Genomic DNA, 11,010 nt, shown 5'->3' with positions numbered 1-11,010 from the left:
TTTTGTTTTGTAGTTACGCATTTGAAGAAATCTATATCAGAACTAGGTTTGAGAAGAAATTCGAGTTCTTCCGATCGGCCCGAAAGAATTTTTGGAATATGGTTAGGTTATGTTAGCGTAACCTAACCTAACCTAACCTAACCTAACCTAACCTAACCTAACCTAACCTAAGTCAAAATGGGACTTTATATCATGGGGCCCACTGTACTGAATGCGAACATCAATCCAGCAATTTTCGTAAATTTTTCTCGACCCTTTCCTTTTTGGTTAGAGGCCTCATCTTGGAATACAGACTTGTCAAGACATTGAAATTATACTGGTTCCCAATCGAGAAATCCCATTTTTGGAACAAATAACATTGGCAAAATAAAAACCTACCCAAGTCAAAAAAAAAATGGGAACCCCTTTATGTTTCCATGGGACGCCTCACTGTCTGAATGCGAGCATCGATCAAGGCAATTTTCGTAATTTTTCTTGACCCTTTCCCTTTTAGGTGAGAGCCTCATCTGCAAATGCAGACTTGTCAAGACATTGAAATTACTGTTCATTCGAGAAAATCCCGTTTTTGGAACAAATAACATAGGCAGAATACTAACCAAAGTCAAAATGGGACCTTATGTCATGGGGCCCTGTGTAATGAAGGCGAGCATATGATCCAGCAATTTTCGTAAATTTTTCTCGACCTTTCCTTTTAGGTTAGAGGCCTCACTTGGAATACAGACTTGTCAAGACATTGAAATTACTGGTCCATCGAGAATCCCATTTTTGGAACAAAATAACATTGGCATAATACTAACCAAAGTCAAAATGGGACTTTATGTCATGGGACGCACTGTGCTGAATGCGAGCATCGATCCAGCAATTTCGTAAATTTTTCTCGACCCTTCCTTTTAGGTGAGAGGCCTCATCTAGAATAAAGACTTGTCAGACATTGAAATTACTGGTTTAATCCGAGAAATCCCATTTTGGAACAAATAACATAGGCAAAATAACTAACAAAGTCAAAATGGGACTTTAATGGTCATGGGGCGCCTGTGCTGAATGCGAGCATGATCCCAGCAATTTTCGTAAATTTTCTCGACCCTTTCTGTTAGGTTAGAGGCCTCATCTGGGAAATAAGACTTTTCAAGACATTGAAATTATGGTTTTAATCGAGAAATCCCATTTTTGGAACAAATAATATAGGCAAAATACTAACCAAAGTCAATATGGGATTTATGTCATGGGACGCACTGTGCTGAATGCGAACATCAATCAGCAAATTTCGTAATTTTTCTCGACCCTTTCCTTTAGGTGAGAGTCCTCATCTAGGATACAGACTTGTCAAGACATTGAATTACTGGTTTCCATCGAGAATCCCATTTTTGAGAACAAATAACATAGGCAAAATACTAACCAAATCAATATGGGACTTTATGTCAATGGGGCGTATTGTGCTGAAATGCGAGATCCGATCCAGCAATTTTTCGTAAAATTTTTTCTCGACCCTTTCCTTTTAGGTTTGAGCTCATTCTTGGAATCAGACTGTTGTCAGACATTGAAATTAGTGGTTCCATCGAGAAATCCCATTTTTTGGAACAAATAGTAGGCAAAATTACTAACCAAAGTCAAAATGGGAACTTTATGTCATGGGGCCACTGTGCTGAATGCGAGCATCGATCCAGCAATTTTCGTAAATTTTTCTCGACCCTTTCCTTTTAGGTGAGAGGCCTCATCTTGGAATACAGACTTGTCAAAGACATTGAAATTACTGGTTCAATCGAGAAATCCCATTTTTGGAACAAATAACATAGGCAAAATACTAACACAAAGTCAATATGGGACTTTATGTCATGGGCGCACTGTGCTGAATGCGAACATCGATCCAGCAAATTTTCGTAAATTTTTCTCGACCCTTCCTTTTTAGGTGAGAGGCCTCATCTAGGAATACAGACTTGTCAAGACAATTGAAATTACTGGTTTCCATCGAGAAATCCCATTTTTGGAACAAATAACATAGGCAAAATAACTAACCAAAGTCAAAATGGGACCTTATGTCATGGGGCGTATTGTGCTGAATGCGAGCATTGATCCAGCAAATTTTGTAAATTTTTCTGACCCTTTCCTTTTAGGTGAGAGCCTCATCTAGGAATACAGACTTGTCAAGGACATTGAAATTACTGGTTCCATCGAGAAATCCCATTTTGGAAACAAATAACATAGGCAAAATACTACCAAATCAATATTGGGACTTTATGTCATGGGCGCACTGTGCTGAATGCGAGCATCGATCCAGCATTTTCGTAAATTTTTTCTCGACCTTTCTTTTTAGGTTAGAGGCTCATCTAGGAATACAGACTTGTCAAGACATTGAAATTACTTGTTCCATCGAGAATCCCATTTTTGGAACAACATAATAATCGCAAAATACTAACCAAAGTCAAAAGGGACCTTAATTCATGGAGCCCTGTGTATGAAGGCGAGCATTTGATCCAGCAATTTTCGTAAATTTTTCTCGACCCTATTTCCTTTTGGTTAGAGGCCTCATCTGGGAATACAGACTTGTCAAGACATTGAAATTATGGTTCCATCGAGAAATCCCATTTTTGAAAACAAATAACATAGGCAAAATACTAAACCAAAGTCAAAATGGGACTTTATGTCATGGGGGCCACTGTAATTGAAGGCGAGCATCCGATCCAGCAATTTTCGTAAATTTTTCTCGACCCTTTCCTTTTTAGGTTAGAGGCCTCATTTGGGAATACAGACTTGTCAAGACATTGAAATTAGCGGTTCCATATCGAGAAATTTCCATTTGGAACAAATAACATAGGCAAATAACTAAACCAAAGTCAAAATGGGACCTTTTATGTCATGGGGCCACTGTACTGAATGCGAGCAATCGATCCAGCAACTTTTCGTAAATTTTTCTCGAACCTTTCCTTTTAGGTTAAGGGCCCCATTCTGGGAATACCAGACTTGTCAAGACATTGAAATTAGTGGTTCCATCGAGAAATCCCATTTTTGGAACAAATAACATAGGCAAAATACTAACCAAAATCAAAAATGGGGACTTTATGTCATGGGGGCCACTGTACTGAATGGAGCATCGATCCACAATTTTCGTAAATTTTTTCTCGACCCTTTCCTTTTAGGTTAGAGGCCTTCATCTGGGAATACAGACTTTGTCAAGACATTGAAATTAGTGGTTCCATCGAGAAATCCCATTTTTGAACAAATAACATAGGCAAAATACTAACCAAAGTCAAAATGGGACCTTAATGTCATGGGGCCACTGTAAACTGAATGCGAGCATCGATCCAGCAAATTTTCGTAAATTTTTCTCGACCCTTTCCTTTTAAGGTTAGAGGCCTCATCCTGGGAATACAGACTTGTCAGACATTGAAATTAGTGTGTTCCATCGAGAAATCCATTTTTGGAACAACAACATAGGCAAAATACTAACCAAAGTCCAAAAATGGGACTTTATGTCATGGGGCCCACTGTACTGAATGCGAGCATCGATCCAGCAATTTTCGTAAATTTTTTCTCGACCCTTTTCTTTTAGGTTGAGGCCTCATCTGGAATACAGACTTGTCAAGAACATTGAAAATAGTGGTTCCATCGAGAAATCACATTTTTGGAACAATTAACATAGGCAAAATACTAACCAAAGTCAAAATGGGACTTTAATGTCATGGGGCCCACTGTCTGAATGCAGAGCATCGATCCAGCAATTTTCGTAAAATTTTTCTCGACCCTTTCTTTTTAGGTTAGAGCCTCATCTGGGAATACAGACTTGTCAGAACATTGAAACTTAGTGGTTCCATCGAGAAATCCAATTTTTGGAACAAATAACATGGCAAATACTAACCAAAGTCAAAATATGGGACTTTATGTCATGGGGCCCACTGTACTGAATGCGAGCATCGATCCAGCAATTTCGTAAATTTTCTCGACCCTTTCCTTTTAGTTAGAGGCCCTCATCTGGGAATACATATTTGTCAAGACATTGAAATTACTGGTTCATCGAGAAATCCCATTTTTGGAAACAAACAACATAGGCAAAATACTAACCAAAGTCAAAAATGGGACCTTATTCATGGGGGGCCCACTTACTGAATGCGAGTACGATCAGCAATTTTCGTAATTTTTTCTCGACCCCTTTCCTTTTAGGTGAGAGGCCTCATCTGGGAATACAGACTTGTCAAGACATTGAAATTAACTGGTTCCATCGAGAAATCCCATTTTTGGAACAAATAACATAGGCAAAATACTAACCAAAGTCAAAATGGGACTTTATGTCAATGGGCCACTGTACTGAATGCGAGCATCGATCCAGCAATTTTCGTAAATTTTTCTCGACCCTTTCCTTTAGGTTAGAGGCCTCATCTGGGAATACAATATTGTCAAGACATTGAAATTACTGGTTCCATCGAGAAATCCCCATTTTGGAACAAATAACATAGGCAAATACTAAACCAAAGTCAAAAAATGGGACTTTATGTTCATGGGGGCCACTGTGCTGAATGCGAACATCGAATCCAGCATTTTTCGTAATTTTTTCTCCGACCCTTTCTTTAGGTTAGAGGCCCTTCATTGGAATACAGACTTGTCAAGGACATTGGAAATTAGTGGTTCCATCGAGAAATCCCCTTTTTGGAACAAATAACATAGGCAAAATACTAACCAAAGTCAAAATGGGACTTTAAATGTCATGGGGCCCTTGTACTGAATGCGAGCATCGATCAGCAATTTTTCGTAATTTTTCTCGACCGTTCCTTTTAGGTTAGAGGCCTCATCTGGAATACAGACTGTCAAGACATTGAAATTAGTGGTTCCATCGAGAAATCCATTTTTTGGAACAAATAACATGGCAAAATACTAACCAATTCAAAATGGGACTTTATGTCATGTGGCCCACTGTTACTGAATGCGAGCATCGAATCCAGCAATTTTCGTAAATTTTTCTCGACCCTTTCCTTTTAGGTTAGAGGCCCTCATCTAGGAATAAGATTTTCAATCAACATTGAAATTACTGGTTCATCGAGAAATCCCATTTTTGGAAAAATAACATAGCAAAAATACTAATCAAAGTCAAAATGGGACCTTATGTCATGGGGCGCACTGTGCTGTTGCGAGCATCGATCCAGCAATTTTCGTAAATTTTTCTCGACCCTTTCCTTTAGGTTAGAGGCCACATCTGGGAATACAGACTTGTCAAGACATTGAAATTAGTGGTTCCATCGAGAAAATCCCATTTTGGAACAAATAACATAGGCAAAATACTAACCAAAAGTCAAAATGGGACTTTATGTCATGGGGGCCCACTGTACTGAATGCGAGCATCGATCCAGCATTTTTCGTAAATTTTTCTCAGACCCTTTCCTTTTAGGTTAGAGGCCTCATCTAGGATACAGACTTGTCAAGACATTGAAATTACTGGTTCCATCGAGAAATCCCATTTTGGAACAAAAATAACATAGCAAAATACTAACCAAAGTCAAAATGGGACTTTATTGTCATGGGGCCCACTGTACTTAATGCGAGCAATCGATCCAGCAATTTTTCGTAAATTTTTCTCGACCCTTTCCTTTAGGTTAAGAGCCTCAATCTGGGAATACAGACTTGTCAAGACATTGAAATTACTGGTTCCATCGAGAAATCCCATTTTTGGAACAAATAACATAAGGCAAAATACTAACCAAAGTCAAAATGGGACTTTATGTCATGGGCCCATGTACTGAATTGCCAGCATCGATCCAGCAAATTTTCGTAATTTTTCTCGACCCTTTTCCTTTTAGGTTAGAGGCTCATCTTGGAATACAGACTTGTCAAGACATTGAAATTAATGTTCCATCGAGAAATCCCATTTTTGGAACAAATAAACATAGGCAAAATACTAACCAAAGTCAAAATGGACTTTATTCATGGGGCCACTGTGCTGAATGCGAGCATCGATCCAGCAATTTTCGTAAATTTTCTCGACCCTTTCCTTTTAGGTTAGAGGCCTCATCTGGGAATACAGACTTGTAAACATTGAAATTAGTAGGTTCATCGAGAAATCCATTTTTGGAAACAAATAACATAGGCATAATACTACCAAAGTCCAAAATGGACTTTATGTCATGGGGGCCACTGTTTACTGAATGCGAGCATTCGATACAGCAATTTTCGTAAATTTTTCTCGACCTTTCCTTTTAGGTTAGAGGCCCCATTTGGGAATACAGACTTGTCAAGACATTGAAATTAGTGGTTCACATCGAGAAATCCCATTTTTGGAACAATAACATAGGCAAAATACTAACCAAAGTCAAAATGGACTTTATGTCATGGGGCCACTGTACTGAATGCGAACATCGATCCAGCAATTTTCGTAAATTTTTTTCGACCCTTTCTTTTGAGGTTAGAGGCCTCATCTGGAATACAGACTTGTCAAGACATTGAAATTACTGGTTCCATCGAGAAATCCCATTTTTGGAACAAATAACATAGGCAAAATACTAACCAAAGTCAAAATGGGACTTTATGTCATGGGGCCCACTGTACTGAATGCGAGCATCGATCCAGCTAATTTTCGTAAATTTTCTCGACCCTTTCCTTTTAGGTTAGAGGCTCATCTGGAAATACAGACTTGTCAAGACATTGAATTACTTGGTTCCATCGAGAAAATCCCATTTTTGGAACAAATAACATAGGCAAAATACTAACCAAAGTCAAAATGGGCTTTATGTCATGGGGCCCATGTACTGAATGCGAGCATCGAATCCAGCAAATTTTCGTAAATTTTTCTCGACCCTTTCCTTTTAGGTTAGGGCCTCATTTGGAATAACAGACTTGTCCAAGACATTGAAATTACTGGTTCCATCGAGAAATCCCATTTTTGGAACAAATAACATAGGCAACTACTAACCAAAGTCAAAATGGGACTTCATGTCATGGGGCGCACTGTGCTGAATGCGAGCATCGATCCAGCAATTTTCCGTAAATTTTTTTCGACCCTTTCCTTTTAGGTTAGAGGCCTCATCTAGGAATACAGACTTGTCAAGACATTGAAATTACTGGTTCCATCGAGAAATCCCATTTTTGGAACAAATAACATAGGCAAAATACTAAACCAAAGTCAAAATGGGACTTTATGTCATGGGGCCCACTGGTACTGAATGCGAGCATCATCCAGCAATTTTCGTAAATTTTTTCTCGACCCTTTCCTTTTAGGTTAGAAGGCCTCATCTGAAATACAGACTTGTCAAGACATTGAAATTAGTGGTTCCATCGAGAAATCCCATTTTTGGAACAAATAACATAGGCAAAATACTAACCAAAGTCAAAATGGGACTTTATGTCATGGGGCCCACTGTGCTGAATGCGAGCATCGATCCCAGCAATTTTTCGTAAATTTTTTCTCGACCCTTTCCTTTTAGGTTAGAGGCCTCATCTGGGAATACAGACTTGTCAAGACATTGAAATTACTGGTTCCATCGAGAAATCCCATTTTTGGAACAAATAACATAGGCAAAATACTAACCAAAGTCAAAATGGACTTTATGTCATGGGCCCCACTGTACTGAATGCGAGCATCGATCCAGCAATTTTCGTAATTTTTTCTCGACCCTTCCTTTTAGGTTAGAGGCCTCATCTGGGAATACAGACTTGTCAAGACATTGAAATTAGTGGTTCCATCGAGAAATCCCATTTTGGAAAAAATAACATAGGCAAAATACTAACCAAAGTCAAAATGGACTTTTATGTCATGGGGCCCACTGTACTGAATGCGAGCATCGATCCAGCATTTTTGTAAATTTTTCTCGACCCTTTCTTTTAGGTTAGAGGCCTCATCTGGAATACAATTGTCAAGACATTGAAATTACTGTTCATCGAGAAATCCCATTTTTGGAACAAATAACATAGGCAAATACTAACCAAAGTCAAAATGGACTTTATGTCATGGGGCCACTGTACTGAATGCGAGCATCGATCCAGCATTTTCGTAAATTTTTCTCGACCCTTTTCTTTTTAGGTTAGAGGCCTCATTTAGGAATACAGACTTGTCAAGACATTGAAATTACTGGTTCCATCGAGAAATCCCATTTTTGGAACAAATAAAACATAGGCAAAATACTAACCAAAGTCAAAATGGGACTCTATGTCAATGGGGCCCACTGTAACTGAATGCGAGCATTCGATCCAGCAATTTTCGTAAATTTTTTCGACCTTTCCTTTTAGGTTAGAAGCCTCATCTGGGAATACCAGACTTGTCAGAACATTGAAATTACTGGTTCCATCGAAGAAATCCCTTTTTGGAACAAATAACATAGGCAAAATACTAAACCAAAGTCAAAATGGGACTTTATGTCATGGGGCCACTGTACTGAATGCGAAGCATCGATCCAGCAATTTTCGTAATTTTTTTCGACCCTTTCCTTTTAGGTTAGAGGCCTCATCTGGGAAATACAGACTTGTCAAGACATTGAAATTAGTGGTTCCATCGAGAAATCCCATTTTTGGAACAAATAACATAGGCAAAAATCTAACCAAAGTCAAAATGGGACTTTATGTCATGGGGGCCCACTGTACTGAATGCGAGATGATCCCAGCAATTTTCGTAAATTTTTCTCCGACCCTTCTTTTAGGTTAGAGGCCCCATTTTGGGAATACAGACTTGTCAAGAACATTGAAATTAGTGGTTCCATCGAGAAATCCCATTTTGGAACAAAATAACATAGGCAAAATACTAACCAAAGTCAAATGGGACTTCATGTCATGGGGCCCACTGTACTGAATGCGAGCATCGATCCAGCAGATTTTTCGTAAATTTTTCTCGACCCTTTCTTTTAGGTTAGAGCCTCATCTGGAATACAAGACTTGTCAAGACATTGAAATTAGTGTCCATCGAGAAATCCCATTTTTGGGAACCAAATAACAATGTGCAAATAACTAACCAAAGTAAAATGGGACTTTATGTCATGGGGCCCACTGTACTGAATCGCGAGCATTCGATCCACATTTTCGTAAATTTTTCTCGACCCTTTCCTTTAGGTAGAGGCCTCATCTGGGAATACAAGACTTGTCAAGACATTGAAATTAGTGGTTCCAATCGAGAAATCCCATTTTTGGAACAAATAACATAGCAAAATACTAACCAAAGTCAAAATGGGAACTTTATGTCATGGGCCCCCACTGTACTGAATGCGAGCATCGATCCAGCAATTTTCGTAAATTTTTTCTCGACCCTTTCCTTTTAGGTTAGAGGCCTCATCTGGGAATACAGACTTGTCAAGACATTGAAATTAGTGGTTCCATCGAGAAATCCCATTTTTTGGAACAAATAAACATAGGCAAAATACTAACCAAGTCAATGGGACTTTATGTCATGGGCCCACTGTACTGAATGCCGAAGCAATCGATCATCAATTTATCCGTAAATTTTTCTCGACCCTTTCCTTTAGTTAGAGCCTCAATCTGGGAATACAGGATCTGAGATCCAAGAATTAGAAATTAGTGGTTTATCGGAAATCCCATTTTTGGACAAATACTATGGCAAATAACTAATCAAGTCAATATGGACTTTAATCTGTCATGTGCCACATTGTACTGAATGCAGAGCATCAATCCAGCAATATTTTGTAAATTTTTCTCGACTCCTTTCCTTTTAGGTTAGGGCCTATCTGGAATACATATTTGTTCATAGACATTGAAATTACTGGTTTTCCATCGAGAAAATTCCCTCCCATTTTTGGAACAAATAACATAGGCAAAATACTAACCAAAGTCCAAAATATGTCATGGGGCCCTGTACTGAATGCGAGCATTGATGCAGCAATTTTCGTAAATTTTTCTCGACCCTTTCTTTTTAGGTTAGAGGCCTCATCTGCGAATACAGACTTGTCAAGACATTGAAATTAGTGGTCCCATCGAGAAATCCCATTTTTGGAACAAATAAAGGTTAGGTTTAGGTTAGGTTTAGGTTAGGTTTGGTTAGTGTTTAGGTTAGGTTAGGTTAGGTTAGGTTAGGTTTTAGGTTTAGATTAGGTTTAGGGTTAGGTTAGGTTAGGTTAGGTTTAGGTTAGAGGTTTGGGGTGTTAGGTTAGGTTAGGTTAGGTTAGGTGGTTAGGGTTAGGTTAGGTTAGGTTAGGTTAGGTTAGGTTAGGTTAGGATTAGGTTAGGTAGGTTAGGTTAGTAGTTAGGGTTAGGTTGTTAGGTTAGAGGTTTAGGTTAGGTGGTTTGAGGTTAGGTTAGGTTAGGTTAGGTTATAGGTTGTTAGGTTAGTTAGGTTAGGTTAGGTTAGGTTGTTAGGTTAAGGTTAGTAGGTTAGGTTTAAGGTTAGTAGGTTAGGTTAGGTTTAGGTTAGGTTAGGTTTTTGTTAGTTATTATTGTTGTATGGTTTTGGAGGGTTAGGTTGGTAGTACTTAGGTTAGGTTAGGTGTTAGGTTAGGTTTAGGTTAGGTTAGGTTAGGTTAGGTTTAGGTTAGTTAGGTGGTTAGGTTAGGTTAGGTTAGGTTAGGTTAGGTTAGGTTATTAGTAGATGGTAGGTTGTATCGGTTGGTTAGGTTAGGTTAGGTGGTTAGGTTAGGTAGGTTAGTTTAGGTATTAGGTTAGGTTAGGTTAGGTAGGTTAGGTTGGTTAGGTTTAGGTTAGGTTAGGTTAGGTTAGGTTAGGTTAGGTTAGGTTAGGTTTAGTGTTAGGTTAGTTAGGTTGGTTAGGGTTGGTTAGGTTGTTAGGTTAGGTTAGGATGAGTTATTAGTAGGTTAGGTTAGGTTTAGGTTAGGTGTTAGTGGTATAGGGTTAGGGTTATTTTAGGTTATTGGTTAGGTTAGGTTTAGGGTTAGTAGGTTAGTTAGGTTAGTAGTGTTAGTAGTGTTAGGTTATAGGTTAGGTTAGGTTAGGTTAGGTTAGGTTGTTAGGTTAGTTGTTAGGTTGGTGTTAGGTAATTAGGGTTTAGTTAGGTTATTTAGGTTTGGGTAGGTAGGTTAGTTAGGTTAGGTTGGTTAGGTTAGGTTAGGTTTAGGTTAGTTTTATAGGTTTAGGGGT

The 11,010-nt window shown here is 38.6% G+C and overlaps 1 long non-coding RNA gene across 1 annotated transcript; it reads left to right on the top strand.

Annotated features, from left to right (window-relative positions):
• The first annotated feature begins 9,770 nt into the window (after positions 1–9,770).
• LOC131882609 (uncharacterized) lies at positions 9,771–10,652 on the top strand. The gene is made up of 3 exons (XR_009373510.1): positions 9,771–9,884; positions 10,456–10,493; positions 10,613–10,652. It is a non-coding gene; the product is annotated as an uncharacterized LOC131882609 (long non-coding RNA).
• The last annotated feature ends 358 nt before the right edge of the window (positions 10,653–11,010 follow it).

This window comes from Tigriopus californicus, chromosome 6, assembly GCF_007210705.1.
Source record: "Tigriopus californicus strain San Diego chromosome 6, Tcal_SD_v2.1, whole genome shotgun sequence".
Taxonomy (NCBI): domain Eukaryota; kingdom Metazoa; phylum Arthropoda; class Copepoda; order Harpacticoida; family Harpacticidae; genus Tigriopus; species Tigriopus californicus.
Note: the sequence above shows the minus strand (reverse complement) of the source record. Positions and strands in the feature narration are given on the sequence as shown.